The following is a 25,967-nucleotide window of genomic DNA, read 5'->3' as shown; positions in this document are numbered from 1 at the left end:
GAAAATCTGTTCCAAAATTGGGGCATAGTAGGGAATCTGCAAAGAACTCTAGTCAGGGAGGAAACAAGATAAAACTTGTAGGTCTCAGGACTAACATATGGGTAGAGGAACTCACCTCATGAATCAGCCATGATCTAAGGCATGAACAAGAAAGACCCACCAGGCTTCCAACATCTAACAACCAGCTTCTTCCCAGGAAGGACCCAACCCTAATTCCTTGTCTTGTCGCTCCCCAACACACACATGTGATGAGGGACAAGAAGTGTGGAGCTGCTCAGGTAGAACCACGATTTTGTCCTGGCCTGAATTGGCCTTCCATGGTCTCTTCTGTTACCTTTCGGTGTCTTCTCCAAAATGACCAGATACGTTGGGACTCATGGCTGAACCAATATCTACAGTAACAAAGACAATTCTCATTCTGAGCTTTCCGAGCCCAGATCTGAAACCAGGGAGACAATATTGGAACATCTAACTATCCTCCACTCAAGTGTCTCCACTCAAGTGAGATGAATAGGGGGCTGTGTCTGGAATGTGGGTGATTGGTTATCACAGTTCTAAGTTCTGTTGAGGTCTAGGACCAAAGATGTGAGATCACTTTTTGAAAATTCTCTTACCAGGGTACCTTCTTTGAATCAGACTTACCCAAATCCCCCTATGGGTGTTTATTGCCACTTCTCATCCCCCATGCCAACTCCTTAGCCATAAAAAATTAGTCAAAACATCCCTCTTTACAGTTCCCTGAAGATGTAATGAAGATTCTAGCACTGAGAAGACAGAGCTAAATTTGGACCTTCTTTGTCTTACTAGTTCTTTCTCCTGAGAAAATCACTGTGTCTCTCAGGTCCTCCCCAGTCTCCAAACCTGAACAAAGGGGATGAGGATGAGTCTAGAACCTACTTTCTAGGGACCTCATCAGGTGTATCTGAGATACTATCTACTCCACCTGTGGGATGGTGTCATATGTGTCGAAGGCAAAATTTAGTGATTGAAGAATTACAAGAAGGAATTGGAATATGACTCAAAACAGACCTGGGTTCCAGCAGTATGATACTGGAATAGTCACTTCCATCATTTTTAGGTCATTAGGTCATTTTACGTCATTAGGTCATTCCCTCATTTTTAGGTCAGACCCATGAAGGCTTTGTAATTAATGGAAATTCAAATATTGTCATCCATGGGATAAAACCGTTCAATTGTCTCATAATAGAATGAGACCCATGTACATCATCTCATCTTATGAGGTGGGCCACCTCCACAATGGCTTTCAGTGATCCCCACCTCTGATATACACATCCTTGGGTAACCACTAAGTATTTAGAAACTGGCTTCTGACTGAGAGAATACGGCCAAAGTGATAGGATGTCTGAATTTTAATTACAAAGAGCCTCTTACTTCCCTCTTAACTCATCATCTGTGTCACCCCCCCACCCAGCTCCCTCCCTCTCTCTCTCTCTATCTCTCTCTCTCTGTCATTTTACAGAAGCATGGAATCAAGTGCTTGATTCCCCATTTCCAGAGGTAGAGGAGAAACAGAGGGAGAAAATGAGGACAGAGAGCAGAGAGACAAGGGAAGGATAAAAGACCAAGAGAGCATGAGAGAGGAATAGAGAGACACACAGAGAGATAGAACAAACACAGGACAAAGCAAATAAGAAGAAAAGGACAGAATTTGTGTCATGAAATTTTGAAACTGACCTCCTATTACTCTGACTATGTTCCAATGATTAGAAGTGAGTCACTAACAGCTGAGTAGTTTTACAAGGAGTGAAATTTCCTGGCTGGACATGTATCACTGTCTGTGTACCCTGGGAATGTCCAGGAGAGTGTGTTCAGGCTTACCAGAACAGAGAACAGTGGCTACATTCTGGAAATGGCTGTAAGTGATGAATGTCCAGCCTCACTCATCAGAAAAGTGAAAATAGGACAATGAATTTGGTGCAATTTCTCATCCACCAAACCAGCAAAAATATTTCACCAAACTCCTGAAACTAGACCCCTTGTTGTGCATTAGAGATAAGGGCACTCATTCTTCACTAGTGAAAGCAGCCTCAACTCCTTTACTGGAGGGTGATTGTTGCCATGATTTTAGCTACCATCACCTTTGATTCTGGTGGGTCTGCTTCTAGAAACCAAAGACAATGATTAGAGATTTGCACAAATAATTCATGTAGGCATGTGTCATCTCTGCTTTGATACTAAGGGCCCTGAAAGGGAAACCTTATCATCAGACAGTAGAATTCAGTGATTCATCACTTACATATAACACCCAGTGCTCATCACAATACCCATCATTCATCTAGCCCATCCCTCACCCACCTCCCTCCATCAACCCTCAGTTTCTTCTCTGTTGTTAAACACCCCCTTTTCTTCTCTTCCCCACCATCTCATATGTTAAACTCCACATGGCAGTGAAATTCTATGATATTTGTCATTTCCAAATGGACTCATTTTGCTTCACATAATACATTCTAGTTCCAACCACATAGTTGCAAATGGCAAGACTCCATGCTTTTTGATGGTGGGGTAATATTCTCATCAAAATCAAAAGGCCTACACAGTAAAGGAAACAATCAACAAAACTAAAAACAGCCTAAAGAATGGAAGAAGACACTTGCACAGGACATATCTGATAAAGGGTTAGGATGCAAAATTGAGACACAATTTATCAAACTCAACACCCAAAAAACAAACAGCCCAGTTATGAATTGGACCTGAATAGACACTTTTCCAAAGAAGACTTCCAGATGGCTAACAGAGTCATGGAAAGATGCTCAACATCAATCATCATAAGGGAATGCAAAACAAAACCATGATGATATACCACTTTACATCTGTTAGAATGGCTAAAATTAACAACACAAGAAACAACATCTGCTGGTGATGATATGGAGAAAGGGAAACACTCTAGCACTGCTGGTTGGAATGTAAACTGGTGCAGCCACTCTGTTATGATTTTTTTAAGGAGAGTGTTAGAAAGCACTCCTCCTCCTTTTTTTGAACATTTTATTTTTATATTTGAGACAGAGAGAGACAAAAATTGAAAGAAGGGGCAGAGAGAGAGGGAGACACAGAATCCCAAGCAGGCTCCAGGCTCTGAGCTGTCAGCATAGAGCCCAACATGGGGCTCAAACCCAAAACCCGTGATCATGACCTGAGCTGAAGTCAGACATTCAACCAACTGAGCCACCCATATGCAAGGATCCCCTTTCAACACATCTGTGCCAACATCTGTTACTGCCTGAGTTGTTCATTTTAGCCTTTCTGACAGGTGTGAGGAGGTCTGACATTGTTGTTTGATTTGCATTTCCCTGAGCATGAGTGATGTGGGACATCTTTTCATGTGTCTGTTAGCCATTGGATGTCTTCTGTTCTATTGATCTGTGTGTCTATTTTTGTGCCACCTATTTTTGTCACGCACCTAGCTTTGCTTTTCTCTTTAAGGAGTGTTTTGGCCCTTTGGAGTCTCTTGGAGTTCCACAGAAATTTTAGGATTGTCTGTTCTAGTTCTGTGAAAAATGATAGGGATTGCATTAAATGAGTAGATTGCTCTGGGTACAATAGACATTTCAAACATGTTTGTTTTGATCCATGAGCTCAGAATGTCTTTCTATTTCTTTGTGTCATCTTAAATTTCTTTCCTCAGTGTTTTATCATTTTCAGGGTAAGGTCTTTCTTCTGTTTGGTTAGGTATATTCTTGGTATGTTATTATTTTGAGTGCAACTGTAAATGGGATTGTTTTCTTAATTTCTCTTTTGGTGGCTTCATTATTAGTCTATGGAAATGCAACAAATTTCTGTATATTGATTTATGGATCCTGAGACTTCACTGAATTCATTTATCAGTTCTAGCCATTTTTATCGTGAAGTTTTTAGGCTTTTCTATACATAGTATCCTGTCATCTGCCAATAGTGAGAGATTTACTTCTTCCACACTGATATGGACTTCTTTTATTTCTTTTTGTCTGATTGGTTTGGCTATGTCTTTCAGTACTATTTTGAGTGAACATGGTAAGAGTGGACATCCCTGTGTAGTACCTAAGGGGGAAAGACCTCAGTATTTTCTTATTAAGGATGATGTTAGCTGTGTTTTTCATAGATGGCCTTTATTATGAGGTATGTTCCCTCAAACCCTACTCTGTTGAAGTTTTTTCTTTTTTATCATGAGTGGGTGTTTTATGTTACCAAATGCTTTTCTGCATCTGTTGAAAATGATCTTATGGCTTGTAACCTTTCTCTTATTGATGTGATATATCACAATAATTGGCATGTGAATATTGAAGAACAGTTGTGATCCAGGAATAAATCCCAGTTTATCATGGTGACTGATTTTTTTTACGGATATTGAATTATGTTGGCTATTCTTGTACTGAGAGTTTTTGCATGTATGTCCATCAGAGATATTGGCCTGTACTTCTCTTTTGTAGTGGTGTCTTTACCTGGTTTTGGTATCAGGGTAATGCTGGCCTTATAGAATGAATCCAGAGTTTTCCTTCCATTTCTATTTTTGGGAATACTTTAAGAAGAATAGATATTAAATCTTCTTTAATTGTTTGGTAGAATTTGCCTGTGAAGCCATCCGTCCTGGATAGTGTGTTAGAAGTTTTTAATGACTGACTTGATTTTCTTACAGGGTATCAGTCTGTTCAAATTTCCTCTTTCTATTTTTTTTTCCATTTTGGTCGTTTATATGTTTCTAGGAATTTAAGCATTTCTTCTAGGTTTGCATTTTGCTGGCATGTATTTTTATATAGTATGCCCTTATGATTGTATTTCTATGGTATTAGTTGTTATTTCTCCTTTATCATTGGTGATTTGATGTATTTTTGTCCATTCTTTTTTTTCCATGATAAATCTGGCTAGAGGTTTATCAATTTTATTGATTTTTTTCAAAGAGCCAGTTTTGGCTTTCATTGATCCCTTCTATTGTTTTTGTTTTCTTCCTTCCTTCCTTGCTTCCTCTCTCTTTCTCTCTGTGTCTTTCTCTTTCTTTTTTTTTTTTTTTAATTTTTTTTCAACGTTTATTTATTTTTGGGACAGAGAGAGACAGAGCATGAACAGGGGAGGGGCAGAGAGAGAGGGAGACACAGAATCGGAAACAGGCTCCAGGCTCTGAGCCATCAGCCCAGAGCCCGACGCGGGGCTCGAACTCACGGACCGCGTGATCATGACCTGGATGAAGTTGGACGCTTAACCGACTGCGCCACCCAGGCGCCCCTGTGTCTTTCTCTTTCTCTCTCTTTCTTCTTTCTTTCTTTCTATGTAATTTGTATCTGCTCCAATCTTCATCATTCCTTCCTTCTGCTGGTTCTAAGTTTGTTTCTTGTTCTTTTTCTAGCTTCTTTAGATGGAAGACTAGGTGGTTTACTTGAGATTTCTCTTGCATCTTGTGGTAGGCCTGTATTGCTATAAATTCCCTCTTTGATTTGGTTTTGCTGCATTCAGAAGTCTTCCACCATTATGTTTCCACTCTCATTTTTTTCCAGGCACTATTTAAAAATTTAAATCCAATTTACTTAACATATAGTATAGTAATGATTTCAGGAATAGAATTTAGTGACATCATTTATATATAACTCCCAGGGCTCACCCCAACTAGTGTCCCCCTTAATCATCCATTTAACACATACCCAACCCACCTCCCCTCCAAAAAATTTCAGTTTGTTCTTTTTTTTAAAGATTTCCTATGGTTTGCCTCCTTCTCTGATTTTATCTTATTTTTTCTTCCCTTTCCATAGGTTCATCTGTTGTTTCTTTATTCCACATATGAGTAAAATAATATATTTGTCCTTCTCAGACTGACTTATTTTGCTTAGCATAATATACTTCAGTTCCATCCACGTTGTTGCAAATGGCAATGTTTCATTCTTTTTCATCACTGAGTAATATTCCCTTGTACATATATAACACATCTTCTTTATCCATTCATCAGTTGAACATTTGGGTTCATTCCATACTTTGGCTACTGTTGATAATGAAGCTAAAAACGTTGGGATGTATGTGCCCCTTCAAATCACCCCTCCTGTATCCTTTGGAGAAATACCTAGTACTGCAATTTCTGAGTCATAGGGTAATTCCATTTTTAATTTTTTAAGGAACTGCCATATTGTTTTCCACAGTGGGTGCACCAGTTTGCATTCTGAACAGCAGTGCAAAAGGGTTTCTCTTTCTCTGCATCCTCACCAACATCTGTTGTTGCCTGAGTTGTTAATTTTAACCATTCTGACTGGAGTGAGGTGATATGTCATTATGGTTTTGGTGTGTATTTCCCTGAAGATGAGTGATGTGGAGCATCTTTTCATGTGTCTGTTAGCTTTGTGGAAGAATTTTTTGGAAAAGTGCCTATTCATGTCCTTTGCCCATTTATTCACTGGATTATTTGTTTTGGGGATGCTGAGTTTGATAAGTTCTTTATAGATTTTGGATTTTTCCATGCACTTTTAAAATTTCTCCTTCTCCTCCTCCTCTCTCTTCCTCTTCCTGTTATGCTTCCCTTTCTTCTTCCCTTTCTCCTTCTCCCTTTCCTTCTCCTTCTTCCTCTTTCTCTACCTCTTAACCTTCACCTCCCCTTCCCTTTCTCCTCTCCTTCTTCCCCTTCTCCTCCTGATCCTTCTTCTCCTACTCTTCCCTCTTCTTCTCATTCTCCTCTTCCTCCTCCTTCTTCTCCTCCTCCTCCACCTCATCCTCCTCCATCTATTTCTCTTCCTCCTCCTTCTCATTCTTCTTCCTCCTCCTTCCTCTCCTTCTTCTTTTATTTTTCTTCTTCTTCATCCTCTTTTTCTTTTTCTTCTTCTTCTTCTTCTTCTACTGTGCATTCACTATTTAGCAGAATGTTATTAACTATCATGTATTTGTTGTCTTTCCAGACTTTTTCTTGTAGTTGACTTCTAGTTTCATAGCACTGTGGTCAGAATAGTTGCATGGAATGACTTCAGTCTTTTTGTATTTGTTCAGATCTATTTTGTGACCTAACATGTGGTATGTTCTGAGAATGTCCCATGTTCACTTGTAAAGAATGTGTATTATGCTGTTTTAGGATGGAATGATCTCAATATATCTATTGAGTCCATCAGGGCCAGTGTGTCATTCAAAGCCATGTTTCCTTGTTTATTTTCTTTTTAGATGATCTGTCCATTGCTGACTTCTTGAAAGTAGATGTTAGTTGAAAGATTGCTCACAGTGTTGTTTCACATAGTTGAGAATATGACCATTTCTTATGTTTCTAGTCCAGATTTCCAAACACTTCTCAATTAGTGAAACAAGGTGTTAGTGAAAAGATGGGTTGTACACAGTGTTGTTTCACAGAGTTGAGTATATGGCACTTTCCTTATACTCTTGGACTAGGTTTCCAAACAATTCTGAGTGAAAAAAAATGTTACCTCTCAGATGGCTTTTCCAGGTTTGTTTCACACTATATAGAATATGGCACTTTCCTTATACATCTAGACCTACATTTCTAAACATTTCTAACTTAGTGAAACAAGATGTTGGTTGAAAGATTATTTCTCCACAGTGTTGTATAACAGATTGAGTATATGGCACTTTCCTTAAATTTTTAGTGACCAGATATTAGTTGAACGATGGTTTGTCCACAGTGTTGTATCACAGAGTTGACTATATGGCACGTTCTTTATACTTCTAAGCTTAGGTTTACACCAATCCCAACTTAGTGAAACCGGATGTTATTGAGAGATGTTGTCTCCACCGTGTTGTTTCACAGAATTGAGAATATGACACTTTTCTTATACTTCCAGCCTAGATTTTACAACACTTCTTCTTTTTTTTTTTTAATTTTTTTTTCAACGTTTATTTATTTTTGGGACAGAGAGAGACAGAGCATGAACGGGGGAGGGGCAGAGAGAGAGGGAGACACAGAATCGGAAGCAGGCTCCAGGCTCTGAGCCATCAGCCCAGAGCCTGACGCGGGGCTCGAACTCACGGACTGCAAGATCGTGACCTGGCTGAAGTCGGACGCTTAACCGACTGCGCCACCCAGGCTCCCCACAACACTTCTAACTTAATGAAACAAGACGTTAGTTCACAGATGGTTTCTTCAAAGTGCTGTCTGACAGAATTGAGTGTATGGAACTTTCTTTATATATCTAGGGCTACTTTCAAAACATTTCTAACTTAGTAAAAAGAGATGTTACTTGAAAGATGATTTTTCCACAGTGTTGTTTCAGCATTGAGTATATGGCACTTTCCTTATACTTGTAGGGCTAGTTTTTAAACACTTCAAACTTAGTGATATAAATTGTTCATGTCAAGATGATATCACCGCAGTGTTGCTTCACAGAGGTGAGTATATGGCACTTTCCTTATAATTGCATGCCTAGATTTGCAAACACTTTCAACTTAGTGAGACAAGATGTTAGTTGAGAGATGGTTTCTTCACAGTGCTGTTTCAGAGTGTTGAGAATATGTCATTTTTTTATACTTCTAGGCCTGTGTTTCCAAACCCTTCTAACTTAATGAAACCGGGTGTTAGGTAAAAGATAATTTCTCCACAATGTTGTTTTTACAATATTGAGTATATGGCACTTTCCTTATACTTCTATTCCTGGATATCCAAACACTTCCAATTAATGAAACAAAATGTTAGTTGAAAGATGTTATCTCCAGTTTCTTTCACAGATTTGAGTGTATAGCACTTTTCTTACACTTCCTGACCTCTCCAAACACTTCTAAATCACTGAAAAAAGACGTTAATTTAAAAGTGGTTTCTCCAAGAAAAATCCCAAATACAAAATCTAACAGCACACCTAAAGGAAATAGAAGCAGAACGAAGACACCCCAAACCCAGCAGAAGAAGAGAAATAATAAAGATCAGAGCAGAAATAAACAATATAGAATTTAAGAAACTGTAGAGCAGATCAATGAAACCAAGAGTTGGTTTTTTGAAAAAATAAACAAAATTGATAAACCTCTAGCCAGCCAAGCTTCTCAAAAAGAAAAGAGAGGACCCAAATAGGTAAAATCATGAATGAAAATGGAATTATTACAACCAATCCCTCAGAAAGACAAGCAATTATCAGGGAATACTATGAGAAATTATATGCCAACAAACTGGACAACCTGGAAGAAATGGACAAATTCCTAAATACCCACACACTTTCAAAAGTCAAACAGAAAGAAATAGGAAGCTTGAACAGACCCATAACCAGCGAAGAAATTGAATCAGTTATCAAAATCTCCCAACAAATAACAGTCCAGGACCAGATGGCTTCCCTGGGGAATTCTACCAGACATTGAAAGCAGAGTTAATACCTATCCTCAAACTATTCCAAAAATAGAAAGGGAAGGAAAACTTCCAGACTCATTCTATGAAGCCAGTATGACTTTGATTCCTAAACCAGACAGAGACCCAGTAAAAAAAGAGAACTACAGGCCAATATCCCTGATGAATATGGATGCAAAAATTCTCAATAAGATACTAGCAAATCAAATTCAACAGCATATAAAAAGAATTATTCACCATGATCAAGTGGGATTCATTCCTGGGATGCAGGGCTGGTTCAACATTTGCAAATCAATCAACGTGATACATCACATTAATAAAAGAAAAGATAAGAACCATATGATCCTGTCAGTCGATGCAGAAAAGGCCTTTGACAAAATTCAGCATCCTTGCTTAATAAAAACCCTCGAGAAATTCAGGATAGAAGGAACATACTTAAAGATCATAAAAGCCATTTATGAAAAGCCCACAGCTAACATCATCCTCAATGGGGAAAAACTGAGAGCTTTTTCCCTGAGATCAGGAACACGACAGGGATGTCCACTCTCACTGCTGTTGTTTAACATAGTGTTGGAAGTTCTAGCATCAGCAATCAGACAACAAAAGGAAATCAAAGGCATCCAAATTGGCAAAGATGAAGTCGAGCTTTCGCTTTTTGCAGATGACATGCTATTATACATGGAAAATCTGATAGACTCCACCAAAAGTCTGCTAGAACTGAATCATGAATTCAGCAAAGTTGCAGGATACAAAATCAATGTACAGAAATCAGTTGCATTCATATACACTAATAATGAAGCAACAGAAAGACAAATAAAGAAACTGATCCCATTCACAATTGCACCAAGAAGCATAAAATACCTAGGAATATATCTAACCAAAGATGTAAAAGACCTATATGCTGAAAACTATAGAAAGCTTATGAAGGAAATCGAAAAAGATATAAAGAAATGGAAAAACGTTCCGTGCTCATGGATTGGAAGAATAAATATTGTTAAAATGTCAATACTACCCAAAGCTATCTACACATTCAATGCAATCCCAATCAGAATTACACCAGCATTCTTCTCGAAGCTAGAACAAGCAATCCTAAAATTTGTATGGAACCACAAAAGACCCCGAATAGCCAAAGTGATATTGAAGAAGACCAAAGCAGGAGGCATCACAATCCCAGATGTTAGCCTCTACTACAAAGTTGTATTCATCAAGACAGTATGGTATTGGCACAAAAACAGACACATAGACCAATGAATAGAATAGAGAACCCAAAATTGGACCCACAAATGTATGGCCAGCAGGAAAGAGTATCCAATGAAACAGTTTCTCTACAAATGGTGCTGGGAGAACTAGACAGCAACATGCAGAAGAATGAAATTAGACCACTTTTTTACACCATACACAAAAATAAATTCAAAATGGATGAAGGATCTGAATGTGAAACAGGAAACCATCAAAACCCTAGAGGAGAAAGCAGGAAAAAACCTCTCTGACCTCAGCCGCAGCAATTTCTTACTCAACACGTCTCTGGAGGCAAGGGAAACAAAAGCAAAAATGAACTACTGGGACCTCATCAAAATAAAAAGCTTCTCATGGTGAAGGAAACAACCAAACTGAAAGGCAACCGACGGAATGGGAAAAGATATTTGCAAATGACCTATCAGACAAAGGGCTAGTATCCAAAATCTATAAAGAACTCACCAAACTCCACACCTGAAAAACAATCCAGTGAAGAAATGGGCAGAACACATGAATAGACACTTTTCCAAAGAAGACATTCAGATAGCCAACACGCACATGAAAAGATGCTCAACGTCACTCCTTATCAGGGAAATGCAAATCAAAACCACACTCAGATACCACCTCACGCTGGTCAGAGTCGCTAAAATGAACAAATCAGGAGACTACAGATGCTGGCGAGAATGTGGAGAAATGGGAACCCTCTTGCACTGTTGGTGGGAATGCAAACTGGTGCAGCCGCTCTAGAAAACAGTGGGAAGGGTAGTCAAAAAATTAAAAATAGAACTACCCTATGACCCAGCAATAGCACTGCCAGGAATTTACCCAAGGGATACAGGAGTGCTGATGCATAGGGGCACTTGTACCCCAATGCTTATAGCAGCACTTTCAACAATAGCCAAATTATGGAAAGAGCTTAAATATACATCAACTGATGAATGGATAACGAAGATGTGGTTCATATATACAATAGAATACTACTTGGCAATGAGAAAGAATGAAATCTGGCCATTTGCAGCAACATGGATGAAACTGGAGAGTGTTATGCTAAGTGAAATAAGTCAGAGAAAGACAGATACCATATATGTGAATCTTGAGAGACTTATTGAGGACCATGGGGGAGGGAAGGGGGAAAAAAGTTACAGAGAGGGAGGGAGGCAAACCATAAGAGACTCTTAAATACTGAGACCAAATGAGGGTTGATGGGGGATGAGGGAGAGGGGAAAGTGGGTGATGGACATTGATTGAGGAGGGCTCTTGGGATGAGCACTGAGTGTTGTATGGTAACCAATTTGACAATGAATTGTAGTTTTTTAAAAAATGAAAGTAATTAAGGGAGACACAAAAATATGGAATATTCCATGCTCATGTATTGGAAGAACTTTTTTTTTAATGTCGTTACTACCCAAAGGAATCTACATATTCAGTGCAATCCGTATCAAAATAACACCAAAATTCTCACATAGCTAGAACAAAAATCTTAAAATTTGTTTGGAACCAGAAAAACACTAAATAGTCAAAGTAATGCTGAAAAAAGAATACCCAGCTTGGAGGCATCACAATTCCAGACATTATGTTGTATTACAAAGTTGTAATCATTAAGACAGTATGGCCCTTGCCCAACAGACACATAGATCAATGGAACAGAATAGAGTACCCAGAAATGGACATACAAATGTCTGGCCAACTAATCTTCGACAAACCAGGAAAGAGTATCCAATAGAAAGCAATCTGATGCAAATGGTGCTGGAAAACTGGACGGCAAGAAGAATAATGAACCTGGACCACTTTCTTACACCGTACACAAAAATAAATTCAAAATGGATGAAAGACCTAAATGCAAGACAGAAAAGCATCAAAATACTAGAGGAGAAAAGAGGCAGCAATTTCTTTGACCTCAGCCAGAGCAACTTCTTACTAGGCACGTCTCTGGAATCAAGGGAAATAAAAGCAAAAATGAACTATTGGGACCTGATCAAGATAAAAACTTCTGCATAGCCAAGGAAACAATCAACAAAACTAAAAAGGAAGAAGATATTTGCAAATGACATATCAGATAAAGGATTAGTGTCCAAAATCTATAAAGGACTTATCAAACTCAACACCCAAAAAACAAATAGTCCAGTGAAGAAATGGGCAGAAGGCATGAATAGACACTTTTCCAAAGAAGACATCCAAATGGCTAACAGGCACATGAAAAGATGCTCAATATCACTCATCATCAGAGAAATACAGAGCGAAATCACAATGAGATACCACCGCATACCAGTTGTAAGGAGGTTCCTCAAAAAATTTAAAATAGAACTACCCTACAACCCAGAGATTACTAGGTAATTCTTCAAAAGATACACCAGTGGTGATTTGAAGAGGCACCTGCACCCCCAAAATTTATAGCAGCAGTATTGACAGTAGCCAAAGTATGGAAAGAGCCCAAATGCCCATTGACTGGCAAATGGATAAAGATGAAGTGGTATATATACACATTGGAATACTGCTCTGCTTTCAAAAAGAATGAAATCTTGCCACTTGCAACAACATGGATGGAACTATAGTGTATTTTTTTTAACGTTTATTTATTTTTGAGACAGAGAGAGACAGAGCATGAACGGGGGAGGGGCAGAGAGAGAGGGAGACACAGAATCGGAAGCAGGCTCCAGGCTCTGAGCCATCAGCCCAGAGCCCGACGCGGGGCTCGAACCCACGGACCGTGAGATCGTGACCTGGCTGAAGTCGGACGCTTAACCGACTGAGCCACCCGGGCGCCCCTAGAGTGTATTATGCTACACGAAATAAGTTGATCAGAAAAAGACAAATATCCTATGATTTCACTCATATGTGGAATTTAAGAAACACAACAGGTGAACATAGGGGAAGGGAATGAAAAAATAAGATAAAACACAGAGGAAGGCAAACCATAATGGATTCTTAAAATCAGAGATAAACTAAGGGTTGCTGGAGGGGAGATAGGTCAGCAGATGAATGAAATGAGTTATGAGCATTAAGGAGGGCACTTGGGATGATCGCTGGATTTTATATGAAAGTGGTGAATCACTGGGTTCTATTCCTGAAACCAATACTATACTCTATGTTAACTAAGTTGAAGTGAAATGAATATTTTTAAAAAGAAAGTAATTCAGCTGAGCAAATAAGCAAAAAAGAAAAAAATAGACCAAATTAGAATAGACATAGGAAGCTCAGTCACTTCATCAAGCATAATAACATTCATATTATAGTGATGTCAGTAGAAGAAGAGAGAGAAAATAGGGCAGAAAACTTTTTTGAAGAAATAATAGCTGAAAACATCTCTAATCTGGGGAAGGCAACAGATATTCAGAAATAGGAGACACAAGGATCCCTCAACAAAATCAACCCCAAAATTTCCATGCTAAGACACATAGTAATAAAAATGGCTAAGTAACAATAAACAATTTTAAAAGCAGCAAAACAACAGTTTCACACAAGGGGAAACCCCCTAAGGTGATCAGCAGATTTTTCAGCAGAAATTTTGCTGTCCAGAAGGGAGTGGTATAAGACATTCAAACTGTTGTAAGGGAAAAATCTGTAGCCAAGAATATTGTATACACTGCAAGGCTATCATTCAGAGTAGGAGAGATAAAAAGCTTCTCAGAAAACAAAAACCAAAGGACCATTAAATTGGCCCTTCAAGAAATATTAAAGGGGACTCTCTTAGTGGAAAGGAAAGACCATAAGTGAGAGTATATAAAGTAGAAAACATAAAAGCAGTATAAATATGTATATCTTCAAAAATCAGGCATAGGATGGGAATGCAAGCTGGTGCAGCCACTCTGGAAAACAGTATGGAGGTTCCTCAAAAAACTAAACATATAACTACCCTACAACCCAGCAGTTGCACTACTAGTCATTTATCCATGGGATACAGGTGTGCTGTTTTGAAGGGACACATGCACCCCCATGTTTATAGCAGCACTATCAACAATAGCCAAAGTATGGAAAGAGCCCAAATGTCCATCAATGGATGAATGGATAAAGAAGATGTGGTATATATATATACAATGGAGTATGACTTGGCAATCAAAAAGAATGAAATCTTGCCATTTTCAACTATGTGGATGGAACTGGAGGCTATTATGCTAAGTGAAATTAGCCAGTCAGAGAAAGACAAATATCATATGACTTCACTCATATGAGGACTTTAAGAAACAAAACAGATGAACATAAGGGAAGGGAAACAAAAATAATATAAAAACAGGGAAGGGGACAAAGCATAAGAGACTCATAAATATGGAGAACAAACAGAGGATTACTGGAAGGGGGATGGGAGAGCAGATGGGCTAAATGGGTAAGGGGCATTAAGGAATCTACTTCTGAAATCATTGTTGCACTATACACTAACTAATTTGGATGTAAATTTAAAACATAAAATCAATCAATCAATCAGGCATAGGAACACAAAATAAAATAAAATAAAATATGGATATAAAATATGACAGTAAAAAAAGTGGGGAGAAGAGTAAGGAATGGGTTCAAACTTAAGGGACCATCAATGTATTATAGACTACTGTATGCAGAAGATGTTATAAAAAAACCTAATGGTAACCACAAATGAAAAACCACTAATATATATTCAAAGAACAAAGAAATCTAACAAACCATGAAAGAGAGCAAGAAAGAAAAAAGGATCAGGAAAACCTACAAAAATAACGCAAAACAACACAAGGGCAATAAATACATATCTATCAATAATTGCTTTGAATGTAAATGGACTTAAACCCTCCAATCAAAAGACATAGAGTGACGAAGCCAATAAAAACATGAGATTCATCTATATGCTGCCTACAAGAGACTCATTTCAGACTTAAAGACACCTGAAGCTTGAAAATGAGGGGATAGAGAAACATTTATCATGCAAACGAATGTCAAAAGAAAGCCAGGATGGCAATACTTACATCTCACAAAATAGACTTTATTTTTTTGTTGTTCATTTATTTTGAGAGACAGAAACAGTGTGAGTTGGGGAGGGGCAGAGAGAGGGGGAGAGAGAGAGAATCCCAAGCACGCTCTGCACTGCCAACTGGAGGCTGACATGGGACTCAAACTCAGAAATTGCAAGATCAACCTGAACCAATACCAAGAGTCAGACACTTAACCAACTGAGCAACACAGGAGTCCCTCACAAAATAGACCTTAAAACAAAAGTCATAATTAGAGAGAAAGAAGGACTATATAATAATGTATAATATAAATATTAATCGTAATAAATATATAAATATGGGACATATATAATATATAATAAAATAAATATATAACAATGTATAATTATATATAATAAGGGGGACTCTTATTGTCCTATATATAATATAATATAATATAATATAATATAATATAATATACAATAATAATAAATGGGACAATCCAACAAGCAGCTCTTGAAACATATTTTACATCTTCTTTCATATTCACTATTCATATGAAAAACATTGTATTTAATATGCAAAAATGTTATGCTAACAAGCTTTTTTGCATTTATTTTTTTACCTGGGAGGCTGAATATATATTTTTAGGTTAGCCATTTACTTTTTCTATTGCAAATTTTTTCTTCAAGTTCTTTGCTTTTATGCACTGGGAACTGAATGTTCTTATACTTGTTTTAGATTGAATTCTTTCAAACAAAAATTACATTTTCACCAAGTATTCTGCCATTTAATTCTTGAGTATATATTACATGTATTTGTGAGGTGGTATGAGACGTTATAATTTATTTGGTCAAATATATTAGTCAATCACATTGCATTCCCACATTCTTTTTTTTCTCCCCCCTTCTTCATTCCTTTCTAAACATAGGAAGTTTTGCACCATTTTTATGTGTATTGTCCCTGTATTACACATCTGTTTTTCCTAATTGTTACCTTTTTACATTTTGTAATTAGACCTATTTTTTAAAAAAACAATCATTATCTTCCATCTTGTGGAACACATTCTTTGTCATTCAACTAAAGATCATCTATACAATTTTTTGCACGTATGAATACCTTTATGATTATACAAAGGGTGAAATTGTAACTTTGGATACTGCTTTCTACATATTTTTTTTTAATTTTTTTTTTCAACGTTTATTTATTTTTGGGACAGAGAGAGACAGAGCATGAACGGGGGAGGGGCAGAGAGAGAGGGAGACACAGGATCGGAAACAGGCTCCAGGCTCTGAGCCATCAGCCCAGAGCCCGATGTGGGGCTCGAACTCCCGGACCGCGAGATCGTGACCTGGCTGAAGTCGGACGCTTAACCGACTGCGCCACCCAGGCGCCCCCATATTTTTAAAAATATAGATTTTCCAGGTCTTTTAACTCCAGTCTTTCATCCATTTAAACTTGAGTTAGAGATTCATGTTAATGTGATTATTTTATTGTTATATATACATATATATGTGTGTGTATATATATATATGTATATACACATATCTACATGTATATGTGTGTATATATATGTATACACATGTACATGTAGATATGTGTATATACATATATATATATGGCAGTTTCAAGATTTCAATTCCATTAGGGAGGAAGAGTTAAGATGGCAGTGTGGTAGAGGGCCCCTTGGCTAGTCTCATTGCCTGAACATGGCTAGATCAACACCAAATCATTTTTGAACACCTAGGAAATCGAGTTGAGGATTAAAATTTTTTATTTATTTTTGAGAGAGTGAGAGAGACAGAGTGCAAGCAGAGGAGGGGCAGAGAGAGAGAAGGAGACACAGAATCTGAAGCAGGCTCCAGGCTCTGAGCTGTCAGCACAGAGCCCTGCACGGGGCTTGAACTCACAAACCGAGAGAGATCATGACCTGAACCGAAGTCCGACGCTTAACCAGCTGAGCCACCCAGGCACCCCTCGATTTAAGGATTAAGAGAACATTCTGCATAATTTGAGGGTGAGAATGTGGCATATACATGGTGCAGAGAGGGAAACGGGGAGAGAAAAGCCACAGTGCTGCAGTGGAGTGGGAGCCCTTTTCATGGAAAGGAGGAGAGAAGGGGAGAGAGAGAGCAGTGCATCAGGTTCGTGCAAGAAACTACTCCCCTAAAACCTTTAATGGGTAAATTGTGAGGACTATCACAAGTTTTTGCAAACAGTAGAGCTGAAATTCTGAGTTTTTGGAAGTCTGTGACATTCATTTGAGTATATTCAGGTGGGTGGCGGTGCTCCAGGGGAGAGGGAAGGGAAGCTGGGAGCGAACAGCAGACTGCATGGTACAAGGATCCCATGGGTCGCACTGGGACAGAAAGTTCCCCTTTTCCAAGTGCATTTGGAAGACAGTACACTGCTTCTCCAAGGACAAAAGATCTGGCTGGCACCTTTGAGTAGCTCTTCAACAGCAGAAGACAGAAGCATGTGCAGAGGGCAGAAAAAGTGGTTGCAGCTTTTCACTGTGCTTCACTATAAACGCCAGGAACCTGCACAGCCCTGGGACTGCTTTTCTGGGTCAGAATGGTGCAGCAATGGCGAGGCTTTCCTCTGCAAGAGGAGAATGGGTCCATGCCTTGCCAAGTTCTTCAAGATTTGGAGTTTTGAATCCCAATCACACACCAGAGATAAAGCACAGGAGAGCTGTGGCACTCTGTGGGTTGATGGCCCAGGCACACAGGGTTAAGGGCAGGGATCTGACACAGGAAGCATAGGACACGGGAAAGGAGATCACTTATCTGTGAGAATGACCTGAACAGAGGTGAGCACCAGCTCCCCTACACCAGAAGAGAGAGTGGGGTGACCCCATCTTACCCTACCCACCAGAAATGCTGGACTTCAGCAAACAATACAGTACCCCAGGCAAGGCTGCAGCCACCTACACCAACCCCCCACCCCTGGGCCCTACAGCAACAACTTTATAAAGGTAGGTCTAATTGTGTGGCAGCACAGCAGGCCTATCCCCAACAAGACCAACACAGGCTTCCCCACATGCACCAAATCTACTGATCATAGAGCACTCCAAAACAGCAGTTTCGATTCTGGTGGAAATACAACCAGGCTTTTTTATTTTTATTTTTTGGAATCAGGCTTATACTGTTTTGTTCATTTGTTCTTCTTGCCTTTTCTCATTTTTTGGATCAGGCTCCTTTTTCTTGTTCTTTTCTTCTTATTCTCTTTTGCTTTCTTTTTTTTTTTTTTTTTTTTTTTTTTTTTTTTTTTTTTTTATTTGATTTTTGTAATTAGGCTTATAGTTTTGTTTGTCTGTTTTTTAGGGTTTTTTGTTCCTTTTCCTTTTTTTACTTTTTTGGATCAGGCCTTTTCTTTTTTTCTTTTTTAATTTAAATCCAAGTTAGTTAACACATAGTGTGATAATGATTTCAGGAGTAGAATTTAGTAATCCATCACCTACATACAACACCCAGTGCTCATCCCAAGTGCCCTCCCTAATGCCCATCACCCATTTAGCCAATCCATCTACCCAGTATCCCTCCAGCAACCCTCAGTTTGTTCTCTGTATTTAAGAGTCTCTTATGGTTTGCCTCCCTCTCTGTTTTTATCTTATTTTTTGCTTCCCTTCCCCTATGTTTATCTGTTGTGGTTCTTAAATTCCACATATAAGTGAAATCATATGATTTTTGTCTTTCTCTGACTTATTTTCCTTAGCACAATATACACTAGTTCCATCCACATAGTTGCAAATGCCATTATTTCATTCATTTGAATGTCAGGTAATATTCCATTGTACCACATCTTCTTTATCCACTAGTCAGTCGATGGATATTTGGGCTCTCTCCTTAATTTAGCTATTGTCAATAGAGCTGCTATAGACATTGGGGTGCATGTGTTCTGTTGAAACAACACTCCTGTATCCTTTGGACAAATACCTAGTAGTGGAAATACTGTGTTGTAGGGTAGTTCTATTTTTAATTTTTTGAGGAACCTGCATACTATTTTACAGAGTGGCTGCACCAGTTCACATTCCCACCAGTAGTGCAAAAGAGTTCTCCTTTCTCTGCATCCTCACTAAATCTGTTGTTTCCTGAGTTGTTAATGTTAGCCATTCTGACAGGTGTGAGGTGGTATCTCAAAGCGGTTTTGATTATTTCCCTGATGATGACTGATATTTAGCATCCTTTCATGTGTTTGTTACCATTTTGATGTCTACATTAGAAAAGTGTCTATTCATGTCTTCTGCCCATTTCTTCACTGGATTATTTGTTTTGGGGGGTTGAGTTTGATAAGTTCCTCATAGATTTTGAATACTAATCCTTTATCTGATACGTCATTTGCAAATATCTTCTCCCATTCTGTTGTTTGCCTTTAGTTTTCCTGATTGCTTTCTTCGCTGTGCAGATGCTTCAACTTGATGAGGTCCCAATAGTTCATTTTTGCTTTTGTTTCCCTTGCCTCCAGGGACACATCTAGTAAGAAGATGCTCTGGCTGAGGTCAAAAAGGTTGCTGCCTATTTTCTCCTCTAGAATTTCGATGGTTTCCTGTCTTATATTTAGGTCTTTCATACATTTTGAGTTTATTTTTGTGTATGGTCCAGGTGCATTTTTCTGCATGTCACTATCCAGATTTCCCAACACCATTTGGTGAAGAGAGTCTTTTCCATTGGATATTCTTTCTTGCTTTGTCAAAGATGAGTTGATCATATAGTTGTGGGTCCATTTCTGGATTCTCTATTCTGTTCCATTGATCTATGTATCTGTTTATGTGCCAGTACCATACTGTCTTGAGGATTACAGTTTTGTAATTAAGCTTGAAATTTGGAATTATGATGCCTCCAGCTTTGTTTTTCTCTTTCAACATTACTTTGGTTATTCAGGATCTTTTCTGGTTCCATACAATTTTGAGAATTGTTTGTTCTTGCTCTGTGAAGAATGCTGGTGATATTTTGATAGGGATTGCACTGAATATGTAGATTGCTTTAGGTAGTATTGACCTCTTAACAATATTTATTCTTCCAATCAATCTTTGTGTCTTCTTCAATTTCTGTCATAAGCTTTTTGTGGTTTTCAGAGTATAGATCTTTACATCTTTGGTTAGGTTTATTCCTAGGTATCTTATCATCTTCAGAGCAATTTTAATGGGATTGATTCCTTGATTTCTCTTTTTACTGCTTCATTATTGGTATATAGAAATGCAACTGATTTCTGTACATTGATTTTATATCCTGTGACTGCTGAATTCATGTATTAGTTCTAGTACTTTTTTGGTGGAGTCTGCTGGGTTTTCATGTAGAGTATCAAGTCATCTGCCAAAAGTGAAAGTTTGACTTCCTCCTTACTGATTTGGATGTGTTTTACTTCTTTGTGTTGTCTGATTGCTGAGGCTAGGCAACACTATGTTGAATAACAGTGGTTTGAGTAGATATTCCTGTCATGTCCCTGATCTTAAGGGGAAAGTTCTAAGTTTTTCCCCATTGAGGATGATATTAGCTGTTCTTTTGTATACAGCTTTTATGATCTTGAGGTATGTTCCTTTACTCCCTACTTTCTTGAGAGTTTTTATCAGGAAAGGAAGCTGTATTTTGTCAAATGCTTTTTCTGCATCTATTGAGAGGATCATGTGGTTCTTATCCTTTCTTTTATTAATGTGATGTATCACATCGATTGATTTGCATTATTAAACCAGCCCTGCATTGCAGGAATAGATCCCACTTGATCCTGGTGAATAATTCTTTTAATACTTTGTTAGATTGGTTTGCTAGTATCTTGAGAATTTTTGCATCCATGTTCATGGTGGAAATTGGTCTGTAGTTCTCATTTTTAGTGGGGTCTTTGATTTTGGAATCACTGTAATACTGGCCTTCCAGAGTGAGTTTGGAAGCTTTCCTTCCATTTCTATTTTTTGGAACAGCTTCAAAAGAAAAGGTATTAATTCTCCTTTAAATGTTTGGTAGAATTCCCCAGGGAAGCCATTGGTGTATAATTGCTCATAATATTCTTATTATTGTGTGTATTTCTGCTGTGTTGATTGTGATCTCTCCTCTTTCATTCTTGATTTTATTTATTTGGATCCTTCCCTTTTTCTTTTTGATCAAACTGGCTAGGGGGTTATAAAATTTGTTAACCAAGAACAAGCTCCTGGTTTTGTTGATCTGTTCTACTGGTTTTTTTTTTTTTTTCATTCTGATATCATTGATTTTTGCTCTAATCTTTATTATTTCCCTTCTTCTGCTATTTTTTGGCTTTGTTTGTTGTTCTTTCAGCTCCTTTAGGGATAGGGTTAGGTTGTGTATTTGAGATCTTTCTTCCTTCTTTAGGAAGGCCTGGATTGCTATAAACTTCACACTTATATTGGCCTTTGCTGTATCCCATAGGTTTTGGGCTGTCGTGTTTTCATTTTCATGGGCTTCCATGTACTTTTTAATTTCTTCTTTAATTTACTGGTTAACCCATTCATTCTTTAGTAGGATGTTCTTTTATCTCCAAGTATTCATGGTCTTTTCAACTTTTTCTTGTGGTTAGTTTCAGGTTTCACAGCGTTGTAGTCTGAAAATATCATGGTATGATCTGAATCTTTGTGTACCTGTTGAGGGCTGATTTGTGACCCAGTATGTGATCTATTCTGGGAAATGTTCCGTGTGCACTCAAGGAGAATATGCATTCTGCTTCTTTAGGTTGAATTTCTGAATACATCTGTTAAGTCCATCTAGTCCAGTGTGTCATTCAAAGCCATTGTTTCCTTGTTGACTTTCTGCTTAGATGATCTGTGCATTGCTGTAAGCTGGCTGTTAAATTCACCTACTACTATGGTATTATTATTGATGAGTTTCTTTATGTTTATCATTAATTAATTTATATATTTGATGCTTTAAGTTGGGGCATAAGGAGTTACAATTGTTAGATATTTTTGTTGTTACAGTCTTTGTTTTAAAATCTAGTGTGTCTTATATAAGTATGGCTACTCCAGATTTTTTTTTTTTATATCCATTAGCATGATAGGTGGTTCTCCATCCCTTCCCTTTCGATCTGCAGGTATCTTTAGGTCTAAAATGAGTCTCTTGCAGGCAGCATATATATGAGTCTTGTTTTCTCATCCATTATGATACCCTATGTCTTTTGATTAGAGCATTTAGTCCATTTACATTTAAAGTCATTATTGGAAGATACTAATTTAGTGCCATTGTATTGCCTGTAGAGTTGGTGTTCCTGGTGATGTTCACCAGTTCTTCCTATTCTCTGTTTCTTTTCAGGTTTTTTGTTTTGTTTTCTTTTCTCCACTGAAATATTCCACCTTAAAATTTCTTGAAGGGCTGGTTTAGTGGTCACAAACTCCTTTAGTTTCTGTTTGGGAAACTCTTCATGTCTCTTTCTATTTTGAATGACAGCCTTGCTGGATAAAGAATTATTGGCTGCATATTTTTCCAATTCAGCACATTGAATATATCCTGCCACTCATTTCTGGACTGTCAAGTGTCTATGGACAGATCTGCTACAAACCTGGTTTGTCTTCCCTTGTAGGTTAAGGACTTTTTTTTCCCCTTGCTGCTTTCACAATTCTTTCCTTGTCTGTGTATTTTGTGAATCTGACTATGATATACGTTGGTGATGGTCATTTTTTGTTTAATCTAATGGGAGTTCTCTGTGCTTCTTGGATTTTGATGTCTGGGTCCTTTCCTGGATTCAGAAAATTTTCCGCTACAATTTGCTCACATAAATCATCTGCCCCTTTTTCTCTCTCTTCATCTTTCGGATTCCTATGATTCAGATGATATTCCTTTTTAATAAGTCACTGAGTTCTCTAAGTTTTTGCCATGATCTTTTGCCTTGGTTTCCTTCTTTTTTTCTACTTCATTGTTCTCCATAATTTTATCTTCTATATTACTGATTCACTGTTCTGCTTAGTCAATCCTTGCCATTGCAACATCCATTCGAGATTTGCATCTTGGTTACAGGATTTTTAACTTTGGCTTGAATAGATTTTAGTTCTTTTATCTTGGTAAAAAGGGAATATTTTATCTCTGTAAAAAGGGAATGTCTTTTATGCTTTTTTCAACCCTATTCTTATACTCATGCTTTAAGTTTTAGTTCAGACATCTTACTTATATCTGTGTTAATTAAATCCCTGGCCTGCATTTCTTCCTGTTAATTAAATTCCTGGCCTGCATTTCTTCCTGTTAATTAAATCCCTGGCCTGCGTTTCTTCCTGTTCTTTCTTTTGTGGTGAATTCTCTCATCTTTCATTTTGGAGGAAGAAAAAAACTAACAAAATTAAAATAAAAAAAATAAAAACAAAACAAATCAAATAAAGGAAGCTAGATCTTAGGTGTGTTTTGGTCTTCTTGTTGAAAGAAGCTTTATAGAATAGAGAAAAAAGGGAAAGGGAAGTGAAAAAAAGTGAAGAAAAAGTTTTAAATTAAAACATGTAAATGACAAAATAGAATAAAATAAAGAAATAAAATGGAATATGAAATTTTTAATTAGAAAATTAAAAATTAAAAAATAATTTTCCCTTTCTGTATTCAAGAAAGAGGAAAAAAAAGAAAAACACAGTTAAAGCAAAAACAGGAGTGAAGAAAACAAACTGATAAATGAGCCAGCAAACGTAATGAAACCTGAATGAAGTTACATCAAGTTTCCCCTAGAACTGACACTTTGAAGCACATTATAGTCCGGTTAGCTAAGCTGGTGGAGGAATTTGTGCTGGTGTTCTGGGGGATGTGCCTGGAAGGTGCAGTTGGGTGGGGTTTGGTATAACGGCTCCCTTCTCCACTAGGTGGCACTTATTAGCATACTGGAGTGGATCCGTGTGAGTATACACATGCCCATGCATGGTAGAGGTGAAAATGGTTTCACCCAACTACTTAGTCTATGATGCAGGAACTTCATGCTCTCACCAACTTGTGATCAAGCATACCTTTTTTGTCTCAGGCCTCTGTCAGCTCCCCACCTCTACCCTGTTTGTGTCCAAGCTGTCTGCCTACCAGACAGTACCTCCTGCCAGAGTTTTATCTTAGATGGGGTTGTATTTCAAAACCCCACACTTCAGAGATCCCTGTGCCTTGGACCCATGCTGACTCTCTGGGGGAGGGTCTCACTGAGCAATGGCCAGACACCAGCTTTCCCCAGCAAACATTCATGTGATCACACAGGGGCAGAGGTTCAGAGATTTTGGCAAATCACAACACACAGCCAGCACAAGGTTTCACCACATTCTGGTGTCTTTCTCCCATTACCAGCAAATGTGGCTGCTCTACGGGATCTACCAGGACCTTTGCCCACACAGAAGCCATATGGCCTCTACCAAATGAACTCCAAGCAGAGGTACTGATATTCCCTGTGTGGCACATGGACCCCTCAGACCACACTGCCTGCTCCTGGGGATTCACCCTACTTCTTCACCAGAGCACTGCCAGGCAGTGAGCTCTGAACCTTCAGACTCTGAACTCCACTGTTTATAGAACCCAGGTGGTATTGAAACCCTCTCCTTTCTCCCCATCAATGGTTTTGAGGAACAGATTTCTTTTTCAGTCCCCTGCAAGTGTTTTCACTCTTTCTATCAATCTTTCTCTCCAGCTACTTTCAGGGGGAAGGCTTTTCTTGTGCCATCCCAATGCACCACACTCTCCCCCATTCTCTTTCTTGCTCTGTCCTCTTTCTGTGAAAATGGCTCCCTACACTCTGCAGCTTTTCTCTCCCCCAATTCACCTCTCCACACTGTGTACCTGCCAAGTTCTGTGGCTCAATTTATGCATATTGTTGGGTTAATCCTCAGATCAATTTTGTAGGTGTTCAAAATGGTTTGGTGCTGGTCTAGCTGCATTTCAAGGACAATACAAGATCAGGGTCCTCATACTTTCCATCATCTTAACTCCTCTCTCAGGACTTTTATTTAATCAGGCCTATTTTAACAAACAATCAAAGAACACCTAGTGAAAGGCCCAAACACTCCCCACTGCAAACAAGGAGTAACTCTGAAGAGGACTAACCTGGGGAAAAGACCAGCCAAATCACAATAGCAGAGTGCAACAGCATACACTAAAAACATTTCCTGAACTGCCAAGCCCTGGACAGTATAAACCCCTTCTTAATATAACATTACACTCAGAATCAGGAACTATAACATGCTTTCCTAACATGCAAAAAACAGAAACTTAGACAAAATGAAAACACGGAGGAATTCTCCCCCAAAGAAAGATCAAGAAGAAACCAGAGTCGAGATATGCTCAAAACAGGTATAAGTAATATATCTGAACAATAATTTAAAACAAGAGTCATGAGAGTACTAGCTGGCTCAAAAAAAATCAAAGCATAAAAGACTCAAGGGAAGACCTTGCTGCAGATATAAAAGAACTAAAAACTAGTCAAGCCAAATAAAAAAATGTTATCACGGAGATGTAAAATCATCTGAATGTCATTGCAACCAGGATGGAAGAATCAGAGGATCAAATAAGTAATATAGAAGATAAAATTATGGAAAATAATGAAGCTGAAAAGTAGAGGGAAATAAAACTATTAGATCACAAGTATAGACTTTTTGAAATCAGCAATTCTTAAAGCACAATAATATCTGTGTCATAGGAGTCTCGGAGAAGAAGAAT

At 38.2% G+C, this 25,967-nt stretch overlaps 1 pseudogene; it reads left to right on the top strand.

Moving 5' to 3' along the window:
* LOC121042573 (splicing factor, proline- and glutamine-rich-like) overlaps positions 1-24,697 on the top strand; it is a 40,682-nt pseudogene extending 15,985 nt beyond the window's left edge.
* The last annotated feature ends 1,270 nt before the right edge of the window (positions 24,698-25,967 follow it).

Source organism: Herpailurus yagouaroundi, unplaced genomic scaffold (assembly GCF_014898765.1).
Source record: "Herpailurus yagouaroundi ecotype Mexico unplaced genomic scaffold, PumYag 185, whole genome shotgun sequence".
Classification (NCBI taxonomy): domain Eukaryota; kingdom Metazoa; phylum Chordata; class Mammalia; order Carnivora; family Felidae; genus Herpailurus; species Herpailurus yagouaroundi.
This window is presented reverse-complemented; position numbering and strand designations above follow the sequence as displayed.